An 18135-nucleotide genomic window follows, 5' to 3' on the forward strand; every position below is an offset into this window, starting at 1 on the left:
TCTCTCTCTCTCTCTCTCTCTCTCTCTCTCTCTCTCTCTCTCTCTCTCTCTCTCTCTCTCTCTCTCTCTCTCTCTCTCTCTCTCTCTCTCTCTCTCTCTCTCCTCTCCTTTTCTCAGTATTTTTCCTCAATTTTTTTCTTTCCTTCCCACTTTGCTTCTCATCTCCGATTCATCTCTCTCTCTCTCTCTCTCTCTCTCTCTCTCTCTCTCTCTCTCTCTCTCTCTCTCTCTCTCTCTCTCTCTCTCTCTCTCTCTCTCTCTCTCTCTCTCTCTCTCTCTCTCTCTCTCTCTCGTCCACGCCGTCACCTTGATTTCCATCTCCTCCCTCCATCTCTTCATATCCTGTCATCCTCTCCCTCTCTCCTCTCCCTCTTCTCCTCTCCCACTTCTCATCTCTTCCTCCTCTCTCTATCACTCCTCATCCTTCCTCTTTACATTCTCTCATCCTTCCTCTCCTCCTCCTCTGATGCTATAATCCAGGCCTGTCCTCCTCCTCCTCCTCCTCCTCCTCCTCCTCCTCCTCCTCCTCCTCCTCCTCCTCCTCCTCCTCCTCCTCCTCCTCCTCCTCCTCCTCCTAGGCCAGCATCCATCAATGAGGTCGTTCTCTCTCTCTCTCTCTCTCTCTCTCTCTCTCTCTCTCTCTCTCTCTCTCTCTCTCTCTCTCTCTCTCTCTCTCTCTCTCTCTCTCTCTCTCTCTCTCTCTCTCTCTCTCTCTCTCTCAATGTATTTTTCCTTTATTTTTTCCTTCCTCCCCTTTCCTTCTCATCTCCGCTTCATCTCTCTCTCTCTCTCTCTCTCTCTCTCTCTCTCTCTCTCTCTCTCTCTCTCTCTCTCTCTCTCTCTCTCTCTCTCTCTCTCTCTCTCTCATAACTTAGCAATGTTTGTCAGCTAAAGTGCTAAGTCTGTTTGAGTCTTTCATGCCCCGGGAAACGTGACTCTTCGCATTCTAACCTCTCTCTCTCCCTCTCCCTCTCCCTCTCTTTCTCTCTTCCCTATTTTACCTTATTCCTTATATATTCTGGGTTTCTCTTTCCTAGAATTGTTTTTTTCTTTTTTTGTGTGTTATTTTGTTCTTTTCTCTTCCTCGATCTTCATGTGTCCTTGTCTGTCTGTCTGTCTGTCTGTCTGTCTGTCTGTCTGTCTGTATCATACTATCAATCTTTCTATCTCTGTTTTTTTTTTTATTCTGTCTATTATCAATGTTTTTTTTTTTTACTTGATTCCCTCTTTTTCAGTTTTCATTCATCTATCAATCTTTTTTTTTTACATAGCTTCTGTTCTTCTTCAGTTTTCATCCATCCATCCATCCATCCATCCATCCATCCATCTATCTATCTGTCTATCTATCTATCTGTATCAGCATCTCCTTCCCTCCTTATGTATGTATGTATGTATGTATGTATATATTTAACTATGTATTCATCCATCCACCTACCCATCCATCCATCCATTCACCTATTCACATCTTCGCCTTCCCGCCCCTCCCTCTCCTCCCTTCCACTCCCTCACCTCTCATCCTTACCCTCTTCCTCCCCTCCCACCCCTTCTCCACTCCACACTTATCCCCCCTCCCCCGTCCCTTCCTCCCACTCCTTCTATCAGACTAATCAAGTAAGCCAATGGATTTCCTCTCGTCCTGTAACGCGACACGCTGATTGGCTGCCGTATCCCTCAGCCTGTGTTTGCTGCGCGTTTATTGGCTGAGGGGTCCAAGAAAGTTAGGCAAGGAAAGGAGAACAAAACTATGTGTATTATTGGTGTTTACCGCTGTCACGTGATGTGCTAGGTCCCTCTGATTGGTCCAGGGTATTGGGTAGTAGTTAGGGTAGTTTGTGGGGTTGTTAAGGGTTGTTAGGGTGTTTTGAGTGGTTATAATTGGTTAGCAGTGGTAGTTAAGGTGGTTTAGTTGTAATGAGTAGATGGAATGGAATATTTAGGTTATATAATTAAGTGGTTAGGGTAGTTACGGGAGTCATTAAAGGTTTTTAGTGTTTTGAAGATTGTTAATGGGTGGTTATGGTAGTTAGGATGTGCTAGAGTGGTTTAGGTGTGTTGGATTAGGCGAAATGGAGTGGTTAGGCTATTATGAAGTGGTTAGGGTGGTTTGTGGAGTTGTTAAGAGCTGTTAGTATTGTTAAGTGGCTGTTAATGGGTTGTAGTGAATGTTAAGGTGTAATAAGTAGTTTAGATGTACTGGAGTGTTTGGTTTGTAATAAGGTGGTTAGGCAGTAGTGAAGTAGTTGTAATGAGGTAGTTAAAGTGCATTGGAGTGGTTTAATGTAATGGAGGGTTCTGGTTATAATGGAATGAGTGGAATGGAATGTTGAGACTATAATGGAGTGGTTGTTGTGCAATGGAACAGTAATGGAGTGATTGGATGGTTATGGGCGCTGTGGTTGTTTGCTGATTGCCCCGAGTGCTTCTGTGTGAGGGAAGGTAATGGGAGTCCTTGCTCTTAAACGTAATTAATGTGAAAATACTGTAGCTTTTATCCGTTTTCTTGTTATTATTAGTGTTATAAAACAGTAAATAAACTAATTGATAAACTTACAGATGACAATAATTAGTGTTTTTTTTTTATGTAGGAGGGACACAGGCCAATGGCAACAACAACAAAAAAAGTAATAAAAAAAAAAGTCCTCTGAGATGCCGGTCCCCAAATAGTCAGAGATTGAAGGATAAATGTCTTGAAATCTACAGCTTGAGGAGTTCAAGTCATAGGAAGGTGGAAATACAGAAGCAGGCAGGGAGTTCCAGAGAAGAAGTAAATAAAAGTACATAGAGTTTAAAGAATAAAATTGATAAATGATATACACGTACTTGAATAAACGTGTAAACAAATCAGTTATATTTTTTTCCCATCAGCAAATGTATTTATATTAATTAAAGAAATAATACTGAGTAAAGGAGTACGGGAGCGCAAAAATCCAAATAAAAAAGTAATACCGCTTATCAGTTTTATTCCTTAATTTATACGTATTTTATTTACTTCTATCATTTGTTACTTTAGTGGCTCTTATTGTGATTGTCAAGTTCAGTCATCCGTAAATATCAATATGTCTGTTTACTGCCTTATTAGGTTAGGTTGCGTTAGGTCTGTTATTTCATTCTTGCTTATCCAAACGTACGGCAGTCACGAGAATCAGGTACGATAGTTTCACCGCCACCCAACAACATTACGAACAAACGAAAATTCTGAAATGTGAGAGAATAATGAGGACGAAACGAAATGGAATAGCAAGAAAATGACAAAAAAAAAAAAAAAACGAAGAAAATAGTGAAAAGAAAATAGAGATAAGAGAACTGTAAGTAAAAAAAAATGTAGAGGAAGGAAATCGTAAAGCTAAGAAAAGAATAAAGAGAATATTGTAAAGAGAGAGAGAGAGAGAGAGAGAGAGAGAGAGAGAGAGAGAGAGAGAGAGAGAGAGAGAGAAAACGAACTTAAAGGAGGGAAGGAGAGAGGAAGGAATGGAATCAGTGTTTGAGTCACGCGTTACAAACAAATAAGAGGAGGAAAGAAAGAAAGAGAAAAAAGAAAAAAAGAAGAAGGAGGAAAAGAGAAGAGAAAGAAGAGAAGGGATGAGGTCATGATACCAGGAAGGGAATAAGAGAATACCAAGAACCAGGTGAGAGAGAGAGAGAGAGAGAGAGAGAGAGAGAGAGAGAGAGAGAGAGAGAGAGAGAGAGAGAGAGAGAGAGAGAGAGAGGGCACATCAACGAATGGTCTCTCGTTAATTTGCACTTTAGGGGTTAACGAGGTCGTTCAGGCGGTGAAGAGAAGGAGGAGGAGGAGGAGGAAGAAGAAGAGGAGGAGGAGATAAGGATACCTATGTGGTCTTCTGCATACTCGTTTATCCTCCTCCTCCTCCTCCTCCTCCTCCTCCTCCTCCTCCTCCTCCTCCTCCTCCTCCTCCTCCTCCTCCTCCTCCTCTTCCTCCTCCTCCTCCTCGTCTTTTCCCTCCTTCCTGTCTTGTTAGGTATATTTTTCATTCTTCTTCTTCTCCCTCTCCTCCTCCTCCTCCTTCTCCTCCTCCTCCTCCTCCTCCTCCTCCTCCTCCTCCTCCTCCTCCTCCTCCTCCTCCTCCTCCTCCTCCTCCTCCAGCCTTGACAATATCACTCCGAGGACAAACTTTGCCACATTTCATTGTCTGTCTGTGTGTTTCTGTTGGCTTCCCTCACTCACTGCTGCTGCTGCTCCTGTTGTTGTTGTTGTTGTTGTTGTTGTTGTTGTTGTTGTTGTTGTTGATTTCATGATGTATTCTGTATTTACCTGTTATACACGCTCTAATCCTATATATTTTATCTTACAATGGTATTAGATCCTTTCATCTGTAATCTAACTTTGTAATTTACTCTGGTTGATACTTGTACGCTCAACTCTATCATGTTCTTCTTTTAATATTAACCTACGGGCAATAGTTAATCCCTTACACCCAAATAGTTAATCCCATAGTTAATCCCATACATAGTTAATCTCATACATAGTTAATCCCATACATAGTTAATCCCATACATAGTTAATCCATACATAGTTAATCCCATACATAGTTAATCCATACATAGTTAATCCCATACATAGTTAATCCATACATAGTTAATCCCATACATAGTTAATCCATACATAGTTAATTCCTTACATAGTTAATCCATACATAGTTAATCCATACATAGTTAATTCCATACATAATTAATCTCATACATAGTTAATCCCATACATAGCTCTCTCTCTCTCTCTCTCTCTCTCTCTCTCTCTCTCTCTCTCTCTCTCTCTCTCTCTCTCTCTCTCTCTCTCTCTCTCTCTCTCTCTCTCTCTCTCCCTAACCTTACCCACAATACTTAACACTTAATAGAAAACGCCTCAGAATACGATCATACCCATTATATAAAGTTGAGACCCCACATATCCCACACCCCAAGACACAGCCGCAGCTTGGCACACCCCGGGCCACACCTACACCGCCCCGCCACACTTAAAGCAGCACTTCTGGCACCTGTTACATTGTGAATCGCCGTGGTGAGCCCTAAAACACCCTCTTCCCTCATCCCTCATGCCCTGTAAACCTGAATCACCGTGACGTGCAAGCTTGTGTGATGTTTTATATAGAGAGAGAAGTATGTTTGACCCTCTCTCTTCTATGGTTCTCCTGAAATGTCTTGTCTTTTAGCATTGAGAACACTGTAGGATATATTTGCATGGATACACGAAGAAAGACAATAGAGGGGTTTATTTTGTGTTTTCTAGGGTGCTAAGTGTTCAAGAGACTGTAGCTCATTAGTGTTTAAAAGGTCGTTAGTGGATATAGGAGAATATATAGCTTGTAGTGAAAGGGTTAGGCATAGTGTTTGATTTTGTAGATAGTATGTGGAAGTAATGTGTCTGTTTGTTTGTGTGTGTTTGTGTGTGTGTGTGTGTGTTTATTTTATGTGCTAGGGATACAGACCAGGGGCGGAAAAAATACTTAAAAAAGAAAGAAAGAAAGGTCGCGCAACTTGCTCCTGCCTAAAAGAGTCAGGCGTGGACTCAAAAAGGGTTGTCAGTTTATTTGTTTAGGTGGTTTGTTTTGGTATATTTAATTGTGTACATAACATATACACACAGCGAAGTAATAAGTGTGGAAGAATTTATTTTTAGCGTTATATTTGTGTTAATATTTTTTTCTTCTCTTTTATTCTTAATTTGCTTCTTTTCCCTTTTTAAATTTTCCTCTTTCCCTCTTTTCGTCTTTTTAATTTTTTCTGCTTAATCCTTCTTATTAAATTATCCTTTTTTCTTTTCCCCTTTCCGAATTCTTGCCTTTTTTCTTTCATTTTTTCCTTTTCCTTTTCCTATTTAAAAAATTTTTCCCTTTTCGTTCTTTCTAAATTCTCCTCTTTCCTTTTTTTCCTCTTCAAATTTTGCCTTTTCTATCTTTTCCTCCTTTCATATTATTCTCTAAGAGTTCCCATTTTGAAATTATCTTTGTAAATTCTCTTTCCCTTACTTTTTAAATTTTCCATAATAATTTGTAATCTTTTCTACTTACAGGCTGACGCTCATCTGGCAACACCGTCTTGTACTTTGAATTCCGTAAGTACTGTCCACTGTTATTTTCCTTCTACGGTCTTAAAAACCCTAATTTTCTTTTTAATCCCGTTGTCTGCTTCCTAAGATTATTGTTATGTTTTGCCTCTTACAAACTTACTAATTTACTTGTACCAGTCTTCTCTCCTTCCCTTTGTTTTGTGCTCTTTTCCAACATTCCTATTCCCTTCTACCACTTCCTGTCTGTCTGTCTGTCTGTCTGTGTCTTTCTTTATCTGTCTGTCTGTCTCTCCATCTCCGTCCTCCTTCCTTATTTGCCTATTTGCTTCCTCTTCTCATCTATCCATTCTTTCCTAAACCTTCCCCATACAAACTTTTTAATGTCTCTTTTTCTTTTCTTAAATTTCTCCTAACTCCTCAATAATCCTGCAATTTGAAAACCTAAAAGTTACCTTATAATTATTCCTCCCTTTTAAAAACATTGGTAATTCCCTGTTTTTCCCTTCAGATCTCCCTAATTCTCAGTGAATTACACCAAGCAACCGTAACTTCCATAATTCCCTAGTTTGCCACACAAAACAACCCTAAATCTCCCTAAATATCCCCAAATTTCCCTGAATCTTGTATAATCACCCTGTTTGCATCACACAATCACACTATTAAAACTTGAACGACCCTGGTGATCCTTCTATAATTCCCTAGTTTACCCCATGAAATATCCCTAAATATCCCTAAAATTTAGATAACCACGCTATATTCAATTGACGAAACATCCCTACATATCCCTGAAAAAAGAGACCATTTGATATAAAGGGAGGAAAGAAAGGAAGAATGAAGGTAGAGGAAAAAAAGAGAGGAAAAGGGTAGAGGAAGAGGGAAAAAGGGAAGAGAGATGAAAGGCGAATGAAGAAGAGAGAGAAAGAGAGAAAAGGAAAGAAGACAAACACTTTGATAATCATTTAGCTAACAAAATATCCCTCAATATCACTAGATTTTATAAAACCACAGTATTTCCTTACAAAATATCCCTAAATATCCCTAAACCTTGGATAACCACCCTAGAAAATATCCCTAAATATCCCTAAATTACATAGAATCACGCCTTCCATACAAACTACCCCTAAATGTCCCTAAACTTTGGATGATCACCCTACAAAATATCCTTAAAATACCCACAAAACGTCGATAATCACCCTATTTACATTTACAACCCACAATTACACTATTACAACTTCAAGAACCTTCCTGTCCCTTCCCCCTGGCCTTGTAATCACCCTGTTGCACCCTAAATCACCCTGTCAGGCGCCAAAGTCACCCTGTCACCCCTGGTCCACCCATGCATCATTCTGGCCACGCTTTGATAGAGGCACGAAAAAGAAGAAGAAGAAGAAATAAATGGACTTCTGCTCCTGACTCAAAAATCTCCATTGATTTTGGATTCAGTAAGATCAGAAGGGAAGGAGGAGGAGGAAAAGGAGCAGGAGGAGAAGGAGAAGGAGGAGGGGGAGGAGGAGGAGAAGGAAGAGAAGAGGAGAGTAGAGGACTTCATCTTGACTTAATATCTTTCCTCCACCTCTTTTTCCCTCCTCTTCTTTCTCCTCTTCCTCTTTTTTTTTTTTATCATCCTCTTCCTCCTCCTCCTCCTCCTCCTCCTTTTCCCTTTCTCAATTATCCTTTTCACTTTCGTTTTTCCATTACAACCTCTTTTACTTCGATTTTTTCTTTGCTTCTCTTTCTCCTGTTTATTTATTTCTCTCTTCCTCATTCGTCTTTCATCTCTCTTACTTTTCCTTCTTTCCTCTTCCTTTCCTCCATTCTTCTCTCCTTTTATCTTCTTCCTCTTTATCTTTCCTCCTTCTGTGTGCGGTGGTCTCTCTCTCTCTCTCTCTCTCTCTCTCTCTCTCTCTCTCTCTCTCTCTCTCTCTCTCTCTCTCTCTCTCTCTCTCTCTCTCTCTCTCTCTCTCTCTCTCTCTCTCGTGTCATCTGTCATCTAACCCCTCTCTCCCTACCACCTGTCAGTAAGTTTCTCTCTCTCTCTCTCTCTCTCTCTCTCTCTCTCTCTCTCTCTCTCTCTCTCTCTCTCTCTCTCTCTCTCTCTCTCTCTCTCATTTTTTATTTTTTTATTGAGTATTTTTTATTTTTTTTATTTTCCTTTTCTTTTATTTTATTTTGTGTCTTGTTTATTTTTTTTTGTTTCGTTTATTCGTTTATTTGTGCTACGTTTCTCTTTCTCTCTCTTTGTATTTGTTTTTGTTATCCACCTCCGTTTATTTTTGTTCTCTCCATCTCTCTTTTTTTTTCTTCCTTGTATCTTGTTATTCTTAATTTTGTCTTCTTGTTCCTCTTCCTTTTATTGATTTTTTTTTACTTGTTCCTTGTATTTTCTTTGTTATTCTTATATTCTATTATATATTTTCTTTTTTTCTTTTCCAATTTATTATTCTACTAGTTTGGTTATTTTTTTTTCTTTTTATTTCTTCTTTTTCTCTTTCCTTCAAGTATTGTTTCGTGTTGTTTTATTTGCATTGTTTATTTTGTGTTATTTTTTTCTTTTCCTTTCCTCATTTTTTTTTTTTTGTTTCTTTATTATTATTTCATGTTCTGAATTTCCTTATTTTTCCTTTCTATTTATTTATTTATTTTTCTCATATTGTTTTATTTATCATCTATCTTTCGTGTGTTATTTTTTTCTTTTCATTTTTTAGTATTTTTCCTTATTCTCTTCATTATTTTTTTTTTCATTTTCTACATCTCACGCCCTTTTATTACTCAACGTTATCGTATTTCCATTTCTTACATTGATTCGTTCTTCTCTGCGTTCTTCTCTTTTTTCTCTCTTTTCTCTCTTTTACTTGCCTTTCTATTTTAATCATTTGGTGTATTTTTTTTTGTATCTTTCTGTCCTTTTATTGTTTAACATCTCCTTCTTGTTTGTGTTTCTCTTCTAAAACTTTTATTTGAATTCCATACTGTATTCTCTCTCTCTCTCTCTCTCTCTCTCTCTCTCTCTCTCTCTCTCTCTCTCTCTCTCTCTCTCTCTCTCTCTCTCTCTCTCTCTCTCTCTCTCTCTCTCTCTCTCTCTCTCTCTCTCTCTCTCTTTGCTTCTGTTAATCTATATATGTATGTACTGTATATATGTATGTACGTATGTATGTTTCTACCTGTCTACCTGTCAGTTTTTTTTTTTTTTTGTCTATCTACCTGTCTGTCTGTCTGTCTGTCTGTCTGTCTGTCTATCAATCTATCTGTCTGTCTGTCTATCTATCTATCTATCTATCTATCTATCTATCTATCTATCTATCTATCTATTGCTTTGTTCTCCCAGTACATTTCCCTTTCTCTCTCTCTCTCTCTCTCTCTCTCTCTCTCTCTCTCTCTCTCTCTCTCTCTCTCTCTCTCTCTCTCTCTCTCTCTCTCTCTCTCTCTCTTCCCTCTTCCCTTTCATTCCTCTCCATTCCTGTTATTTATGCTTTCTCCCCTTGCTTCGCTTATTTCTACTTCATCATCTCTCTCTCCCTACCTCTCTATTTCGTTTTTATGTTCCCCTCCTTCTCTCCCTTCTAGGAATGAAGGGAGAGAGGGAGGGAGAGAGGGAGAGGGGGAGATAACTAGCCACACCTGTCTTAATGAGCTTTTGACAGGTAATTGATAGGGAGGGTGATCTCTCTCTCTCTCTCTCTCTCTCTCTCTCTCTCTCTCTCTCTCTCTCTCTCTCTGGGTTTGTTGGTTAGTCGATTCGGACCTGTTTTGGCTCTCTCTCTCTCTCTCTCTCTCTCTCTCTCTCTCTCTCTCTCTCTCTCTCTCTCTCTCTCTCTCTCTCTCTCTCTCTCTCTCTCTCTCTCTCTCTCTCTCTCTCTCTCACGCAACACGCACAGGTACACACATCTACACGCATGCACAATCAGAAAGAGAGAGAGAGAGAGAGAGAGAGAGAGAGAGAGAGAGAGAGAGAGAGAGAGAGAGAGAGAGAGAGAGAGAGAGAGAGATTGTAAAGACCGAGGCAGGAATGAATAAAAAAAGAGAGGAGGGAGAAAAGGATGGAGAGACGCAAACCAGAAAGAGAGAGAGAGAGAGAGAGAGAGAGAGAGAGAGAGAGAGAGAGAGAGAGAGAGAGAGAGAGAGAGAGAAACAAGTACAATAAGTGAGAGTTGCGTGAGGGTACAAGGTGGGATCGATGCATTTCACCCCTCACTCTCTCCCCCTCACTCTCTCTCCCTCACTCCCCCTCTTCCCCTCTCCTTCCCCTTCCCTTCATCGTAACTTTCACTATCGTTCCTTCTATTCCCTTTGTTGCTAATTTGCCTTTTCCCTTCTACTCCCTTTCCTTATTTCCCTTCTTCTGGTTACCCCTTTTTTTTTCCCTCTTCCTGCTTCTGGTTGTTATTTTTCATTCATTCCTCTTCTATTTTAGTCTCTTTTGTGTCTTGTTTTCGTGTTTATTTGTTTTTGTTTTTTGTTCCTCGTGTTGGTTGTGTGTTTTTTTTTGTTTTGTTTGTTTTATTTCTTATTTCTTTCGTTTTAGTATGTTTTTTTATTATCTTCTTTGATTTCTTCATTTATGTTTCTTTTCCTTTCTTTCTTTCTTTTGTTTCTCTCCATCTTCCTGTCTTACTTTTTTGTTTTCTGTTTTTCCTTCTATTTAGTCAACATTATATTACCTGTTCTCCTGTTTGGTCCTCTTTTTTTCCCTTGTTTTATTCGCCTTTCCTTTCTTTCACTTCTCCATCTTTATTATTTTCTCTCATTTCTACTTCCATTTCAAATCCTCCTCTTTTCCTTTCCTAGTGCTTTCTTTTCTTATTTTCTCCTATCTAATCCTCTTTATCCTTCCTATTTTACTCCTCGCTTATTGCTTCAATTTCTCTATCTTTATTATCTTTGTTATTTCTACCATCATCCTTTCCTCAACCGTGCTTACCAACTTCCTCCCAGTACCTCATATACTAATTTATTCTTATTTCCCTGTATTTCCCAGTTTTTCCTTGTAATTTCCCTTTCCAGTACTCACCTAATTTATCCCAGTCCCTATTTTCTACTGATTTATCCTCATTTTTCTCTTTTTCCCTCGTAATCATCATCTTTCCCAGTTTATCACAGTCCCATCCCAGTTATTACTCTCTCCGGTACCCCCAGTTTACCGTTTATCTAGCAACGTTGCAGTTTATCAGTTTTTCACTCATTCCTCCTTCTCCCAGTCGGTTCATGGTCACCCGAGTACTTTTGTAATACACGCCCAGGTGATCCCAGTCCCTTCCCAATCATTACTTTAATACCACTAAATATACCGAGTTTGTCAGTTTTCATTCAATTTCCCTTTCCACAGTTCAGTTCCCGGTAACCCCAGTACGTTTGCAATATCCACTTTGCTAATACCAGTCCTCTATCAGTCATCACTTTTCCAGCACCCAGTTTACCTATAACCTAACCTAACGTATTTTATAATTCTTTTTCATGGTACTCCGCCTTTCCCCAGTTCAGTTCCCGGTAACCCCAGTAGCGTTGCAATACCCACCCAGTCAATCCCGGTCTTCTCTCAGTCATCATTTTCTCTAAAACCTTCAAATTTAGTCAGTTTTATTCCCTAACGCTGCATTTTTATCACTCTTCCTTTCTCAACTCAATTCCCGGTAACCCCAGTTGTTGAAGGCACGGAGCGACACCCAACCTCTCCCCCAACACCTCCCAACGCCTCCCCAGTCCCTCCCCAAGGTACAGTAGCGCGCACACTAACTCCTTACAACTTGCAATCCTCCCCAACCAACTTTCTCCCTCCCCTGTTTGATCCAACTCTGCGCAGCCCGATCCATTCCCCAGCCAGCCAGCCAGCACCCTCAAGCTTTCTGTAACACACTCTCTCTCTCTCTCTCTCTCTCTCTCTCTCTCTCTCTCTCTCTCTCTCTCTCTCTCTCTCTCTCTCTCTCTCTCTCTCTCTCTCTCTCTCTCTCACTCGTGAATTATCGGCATCTACATCCTTCTCTTCTCCCTGATAACATTGGCTTGTCTGTTCTTTTTCTCGGCCGCGTCTTGTCCCGTCTCTTGGTCCTGAAGGAGAGGTGGTGGTGGTGGTGGTGGTGGTGGTGGTGGTGGTGCGTGAGGAACAACTGTGTGTGTCGACTTCTTAGTGAGGTACTGAAGTATTTGTGAGGAATGTGTGTTGTTGATGAGGGTAATAATAGTAGTAGTAAGTTGTGAATGGTTTGGGAAAGGAAAGAATGTTGTTTAGGTGTAGGAATTCTGTTTTATATGAGTGTTAAGTGTCTGTGAGTGGTTTAGGAAGGGAAATAGTACGAAGGAGTGTGAAAAAGTGAAAGTAAAGGAAAAAATAAGTTATGAGTGGTTCGGTAAAGGAAGGAATATTGTTTAGTATAGGAATTAACATGTAATATGAGAAAATATTACGTTGGTATATAAAAGTGAAAACAAAATATTGAAAAAAAAAATGAAAGTTGTGAATGGTGTGAGAAAAGGGAAGATTGTTGTTTAGATATTAGAACTGAATTTGAAGTGAATGATTTTTTTTTCTTTTTTTAAGGGAAAGAAGTACATGCGAATAAAAATGTATTGTAAAAAAAATGTGAATGGTTGAGAAGAAATAAAGCAGGAGTGAAAATAATATGCTGAAAAAAAATGTAACGCTATTAAAAAGTTATGAGTAGTTTGGAAAAGAAAAGTAGGTGGTTAGTAAAAGAGAAAAGTATTATGGATGATTTTAGGAAAGAAATGAGTGAAGAGTAGAGTTGAAGTTATCAAGACTAAACGCGAAGTGAAAAGTTAAGATTTGTTTGTCAAGGAAGGAAGTAAGAAAGAAAAGATAAAAGAGATTAACAGCAAAATAAAAATAAAAAAGTTGTACATTATTTGGATAAGAAAGAAGTAGAGATAAAAAGATAAAGGTAAGACAAAATAATTAAATAAAAAAATGGGAAAAAATGTTAAAATGAAGTGAAAAAATAAGAAATAAAAGAAAAAAAATAGAATAACGCACAAAGCAAAACAGTACATTATTTGGAAAAAAAAAATGTAGATAAAAGATAAAAAAAAGTAAGACAAATAATTAAAAAAAAATCAAAAGGAGATGAATTGTGAGTGAATTATGAAGAGAAGGTCAGTGTGATGATGACGACCGTAGTGGTGATGAATGACCAATGTAATGCTGTGGTGATGACAGTAGTGGTGGTGGCTGTACCTGTGAATGACCTGAGTGATGAATGGAGCTGTGGTGATGACAATAGTGGTGATGGTTGTACCTGTGAATGACCTCTGAATGACCTGTGAATGACCTGTGCATGACCTGAGTGATGAATGGAGCTGTGGTGATGACAGTAGTGGTGATGACTGTACCTGTGAATGACTTGAGTGATGAATGGAGCTGTGGTGATGACAATAGTAGTGATGACTGTACCTGTGAATGACTTGAGTGATGAATGGAGCTGTGAATGCTATGAGTTTTTTCACAATTCGTTCTTATGCTCTTATCCTTCCACGTACTTTTTTTTCCCTCATCAGTCAAAACTCTCAACGTTTATTTCAAATTCAGTGTCGATATCTACACGCCATTCCTTCCTTTCCCAAAACCATTCATTACTTTTTTTTCACCCTTTTACATTTTTTCTTACACTTTTACACATTTTCGCACCATTTTTCTTCCCAAATAACTCGCATTTATATTAACTTTAATTCCTACAACTACACAACATTCTCTTCTTTCCCTAAACCATTCACAATTTTTCGCTTCTTTACATTTTTCGTACACTTATATACTTAAGAAGATAAATAGCACCTTCGTGTTATTTATCTTCTCAAGTAACTCACAAGAAACAGTTAACATTCTTATCAAATCTAATTGTTACATCTAAACATTCCTTCCTTTCCCCCAAAACATTCATAACTTTTTTTTTTTTTTCCACATTCTCTTCTGTGCTTGTGAATGATCTGGGTTTATAATTGATGAGTGGAGGTGTAGTCAGGGTCACCGGTGAGTGTAGCTGCCAGGTGTTCTCGTTACAGGTATTGATGCGTAAATTATAAGGAATAGGGACTGTTGAAAGTTAAATATTAGTATGATCAGAAGTTGAAATGTTTGAATGCAGTGAAAGAATATTAAAAAAAAAAAAGAAAAAGAAAAGAAAAACATAATTTAATCACATACAATAAACAAGACTTAACCCTTTCACTGCTAGATAATCTTTCCCATGATCATATACATCTTTTAAATGAAGAGTTTTTGCACCACAGTCTCTGAAAATATATAGTTATACAGCTTAGTAATGATTAAATTAATGTCATATTCTAAATGTTTCTTTATGTCCATGTAAACGATTTAATACAGTGGTCTGAATGTTGACGAAAGACGCGTCGTGGTAATGTCGTGGCCCGAGATGTTGCAAGGAATTGGTATATAAAGGTTACTGGAAAACTAACAAACATTTTCATATTTTAATTAATAACTACTTATTATTTACATTTCTTACAAGTCAAAATTTCACATTCGCATTCACCTTCAGATCATTCAAAGTTATTAGGTGTCACTTTGTATCTCTTCAACATATTCATTGATCAACGCAATCATCGTGCAACAACACAGACAATATCAAATTCATAAACACAACAATATTCAATCGGCGCAGTTAATGTTCAGTTAGAAAAACACTTGATATGCCCTTGGCCTGTGTCCCTCCTACATAAAAAAACAAAACAAAACATCAATTACTATAAGCATTCCATAACTGAGTAAATCTTGGCACACCATACAAACTTAACATACCAAACATAAAACTTGAATTAAACATCCTAGTCCTCCTTCAATAAGATAATTGATTTATAGACTGCATTACGCTTTTAAGCTCCACTTACTTTTAGGTTATTCCGTTTATCTCGACCCCTCTCTGGCCAGACCCTCTCTGCTTCTGTGTCTGCTGCTCTCCGCTACTGAATAATTCCACTGTTACACGCTACAATATACAAATCGGTTGGGACTGCCTATTTCCCTCAGAAATTTATCTTTTTCATAACATTTTACGTATCTACCATTCACAGTGCTCATTTATGCATGTGATCCACCCACTGGCGCCAATCAGAGGGTAGGGGTAGCATGGAGTCGGAGCGTAAGTAGGCGTGGGTATTTTTTTTGTAGACTGACTTGTCCTTCCCGGTGCCTCATGCCTCGTGGCCGACCCTCACACCTCCTGGCCTCGCGTCTCCTGGCCTACTTTCCCTTTCAAATCCTTTCTCTGCCTTGTCCCTGCTATCATTACCGTTAATCCCTCTTTGACCCAGGCTGCATTCCCAGGTGTTATGGCCGCCTTCCTCTTGTGGACTGCGTGGGTCCTGTGTCCTTGTTTGTGTTTTCTCGGCTCCTTCGATATCAAGTGCTAATTACCTTCCCTTTCCTGGGTAGTGTGACTGCTTGTTATTCTCCCTTCCTCATTCATCTTCTCCATATCTTCTTTATTCTTACTTATTCTATCTTCTTGTCTTCATTTTTCTTCCTTATTTTGTCTTCTTTATTCTTCCTTGCCAATACAACACATAGTGTGGTGTGGGCTCACCACAGACGCGCCTAGCGGTAAAAGAGTTAATAGGAATAAATGGAATGAAAACAGAGGATGAAATATTAAAATCCAAGCGAGGCAAATGAAAAGTAAATAAAAAATAAAATCGTATAAGTAATAAACATAAAAGAAAGCGAGTTCATGTTGACAAAGACAAAAGTAAATGATTAAATTGTTGAACTTTCTCTCTAATTGAATATAATTTCATGTAAATGTGTAGGAACTCGACGAAATAAAACAAAATAAAAGAAGATAAGATATTATATAACTGCGTTCATCCACCTCTCTCTCTCTCTCTCTCTCTCTCTCTCTCTCTCTCTCTCTCTCTCTCTCTCTCTCTCTCTCTCTCTCTCTCTCTCTCGTCACCCTTGCATCTATTCATTTATTTCTTTAATTTCTCTATTTCTTCTTATTTATATTTTCCCATCACTCTCTCTCTCTCTCTCTCTCTCTCTCTCTCTCTCTCTCTCTCTCTCTCTCTCTCTCTCTCTCTCTCTCTCTCTCTCTCTCCCCGGCTTCCATAATTCGCAGTGTCCTTTCCCGGTAATGTCACGGTGGGGAGGGGAAGGGGGAGAGAGAGAGAGAGAGAGAGAGAGAGAGAGAGAGAGAGAGAGAGAGGTGAGGGGGGAGGTGTTGGAGAGAGGACTAGAGGGAGAGAAGGGGCGGGAAGAGAGGGAGTGGAGTCTTGTGGTCCCTCAGGCTTGCAGATCTGCGGGGCACTGGTGTTGGGGGGAGGGGAGGGGAAACAGGGGGAGGGGGTCAACACGCGACAAAAACAACTTGTGTCATAATTCTATTTCCGCCTCAAGGGAGTGAAGTAGTACTGCTTAGTTTTCCTCTTTTCTTTCCTTTATTTTCCCTTTTCCTCCATGTTTCTTTTCATCTTCTCCCCTTTTTTTTTTCTCTCCTTCCTTCTGTCCCTTCTCTTATTCTGCTTCATCTTCCTATCGTTTTTCCTAGCTCTTCTCCGCCCTCTCATTGTGTTTCATCTCTCCCTTCTTTCTTCATTTCCTCTTTTTCCTTCTTCTTTGCTTTCATTTTCGTGTCTTTGTGTTCTCTTCTCTTCTTCACCTTCCTTCTTTCTTTTCTCTTTTTTACGGTGTTCTCTTCTCATCCTCTTCCATCTTCCTTTTCTCTCTTCCTTCTTTCCTTCGTGTCTCCTTTCATCATTTTTTTTCTTATTATCATCTTCTCTCTTATTTTCCTCTTATCCTTTACCATCTTTCTTTTCCTTCTATCATCACGTCTCCTTTTCCTCTTTTTCATTCTCTCCCTTTTTCCTTTTCTGTGGTTCTCTTTCATTTTCTCTTCGTATTCTGCTTTGCTTATTCCTTTTTCTTTTCTGTCGCCTTTTGTAACTCTCTCTCTCTCTCTCTCTCTCTCTCTCTCTCTCTCTCTCTCTCTCTCTCTCTCTCTCTCTCTCTCTCTCTCTCTCTCTCTCTCTCTCTCTCTCTCTCTCTCTACTTTCTTCCTGTTTTTTTATTAGTTTCGTCATTTCTTATGTTTATTTGTTTTCTTTTCATTTTTCCTTTTCTTCTTCTTTATCATGTTTCGTCAGTTCCTCCGTTTATTAGTTTTTTTTTACCTTTTCTTGTTTTCTTACACTTTCATCTTTTAGTTTCATCATTTCCTACGTTTATTCGCTTTTTTTCCTTCCTCTCCTCATCCTATACTTTCATTCTCTTCCTTTTTACTCCTCTTCCTTCTCCATTTGTATATATGTTTTTTTTTTTTCGTTTCCTTCTCTCTCTCTCTCTCTCCTATTCCTTTCATTCTCCTCCACTATCCTCTCTCCCCTGCCTTTATCATTTTCCTTTTCGTTTCTTTCTTCTTTCCTTCTATTCGTCTTTCATATACAACTGATCTACTTTTTTCTTTTTTTTCCTTTATTTTTCCTCCTCCTCCTCCTCCTCCTCCTCCTCCTTCGTTTCTGACTTCTTTCATCTCTTCTTTATCTTCTCCCTTTCTATTTTCTACATTTTGTATTTTGCTCTCTCTCTCTCTCTCTCTCTCTCTCTCTCTCTCTCTCTCTCTCTCTCTCTCTCTCTCTCTCTCTCTCTCTCTCTCTCTCTCTCTCTCTCTCTCTCTCTCTCTCTCTCTCTCTCTCTCTCTCTCTCTCTCTCTCTCTCTCTCTCGTTTCATCTCGTTCTTTCTTTTCTTATCTCTGTTTCTCTTCATCTCTCTCTCTCTCTCCTGTCTCTTTCTTTCATTTTTTTATTTACTTTTTCGTTTTCCCCATTCTTGCTCACTTTAATTCTCTCTCTCTCTCTCTCTCTCTCTCTCTCTCTCTCTCTCTCTCTCTCTCTCTCTCTCTCTCTCTCTCTCTCTCTCTCTCTCTCTCTCTCTCTCTCTCTCTCTCTCTCTCCGCATTTTTCTTTCATAATTTATATTCATGTTAGCTTCTTCTTCCTCCTCTTCTTCTTCTTCTTCTTCTTCTTCTTCTTCTTCTTCTTCTTCTTCTTCTTCTTCTTCTTCTTCTTCCTCTCTCATTCCTGCCATTCTTTCTTCAGTATACACTCTTTTCTCTCCCTCTCTATCCCTCTCCCTCTCCTTCTCCTCCTT

At 39.0% G+C, this 18135-nt stretch overlaps 1 protein-coding gene across 5 annotated transcripts in view; it reads left to right on the top strand.

Moving 5' to 3' along the window:
• Positions 1-18135, top strand: part of LOC135113612 (D-glucuronyl C5-epimerase B-like) — a 251472-nt gene that overhangs the window by 158286 nt on the left and 75051 nt on the right. For all 5 annotated transcript variants that reach the window (XM_064028971.1, XM_064028972.1, XM_064028970.1 and 2 more), the window contains one exon: positions 6026-6067. The gene's annotated coding sequence lies outside the window, so the exon portion shown is untranslated. The remainder of the gene's footprint in view (positions 1-6025; positions 6068-18135) is intronic.

The sequence above is a fragment of the Scylla paramamosain genome, chromosome 26, assembly GCF_035594125.1.
Source record: "Scylla paramamosain isolate STU-SP2022 chromosome 26, ASM3559412v1, whole genome shotgun sequence".
NCBI classification, from domain to species: Eukaryota; Metazoa; Arthropoda; class Malacostraca; order Decapoda; family Portunidae; genus Scylla; species Scylla paramamosain.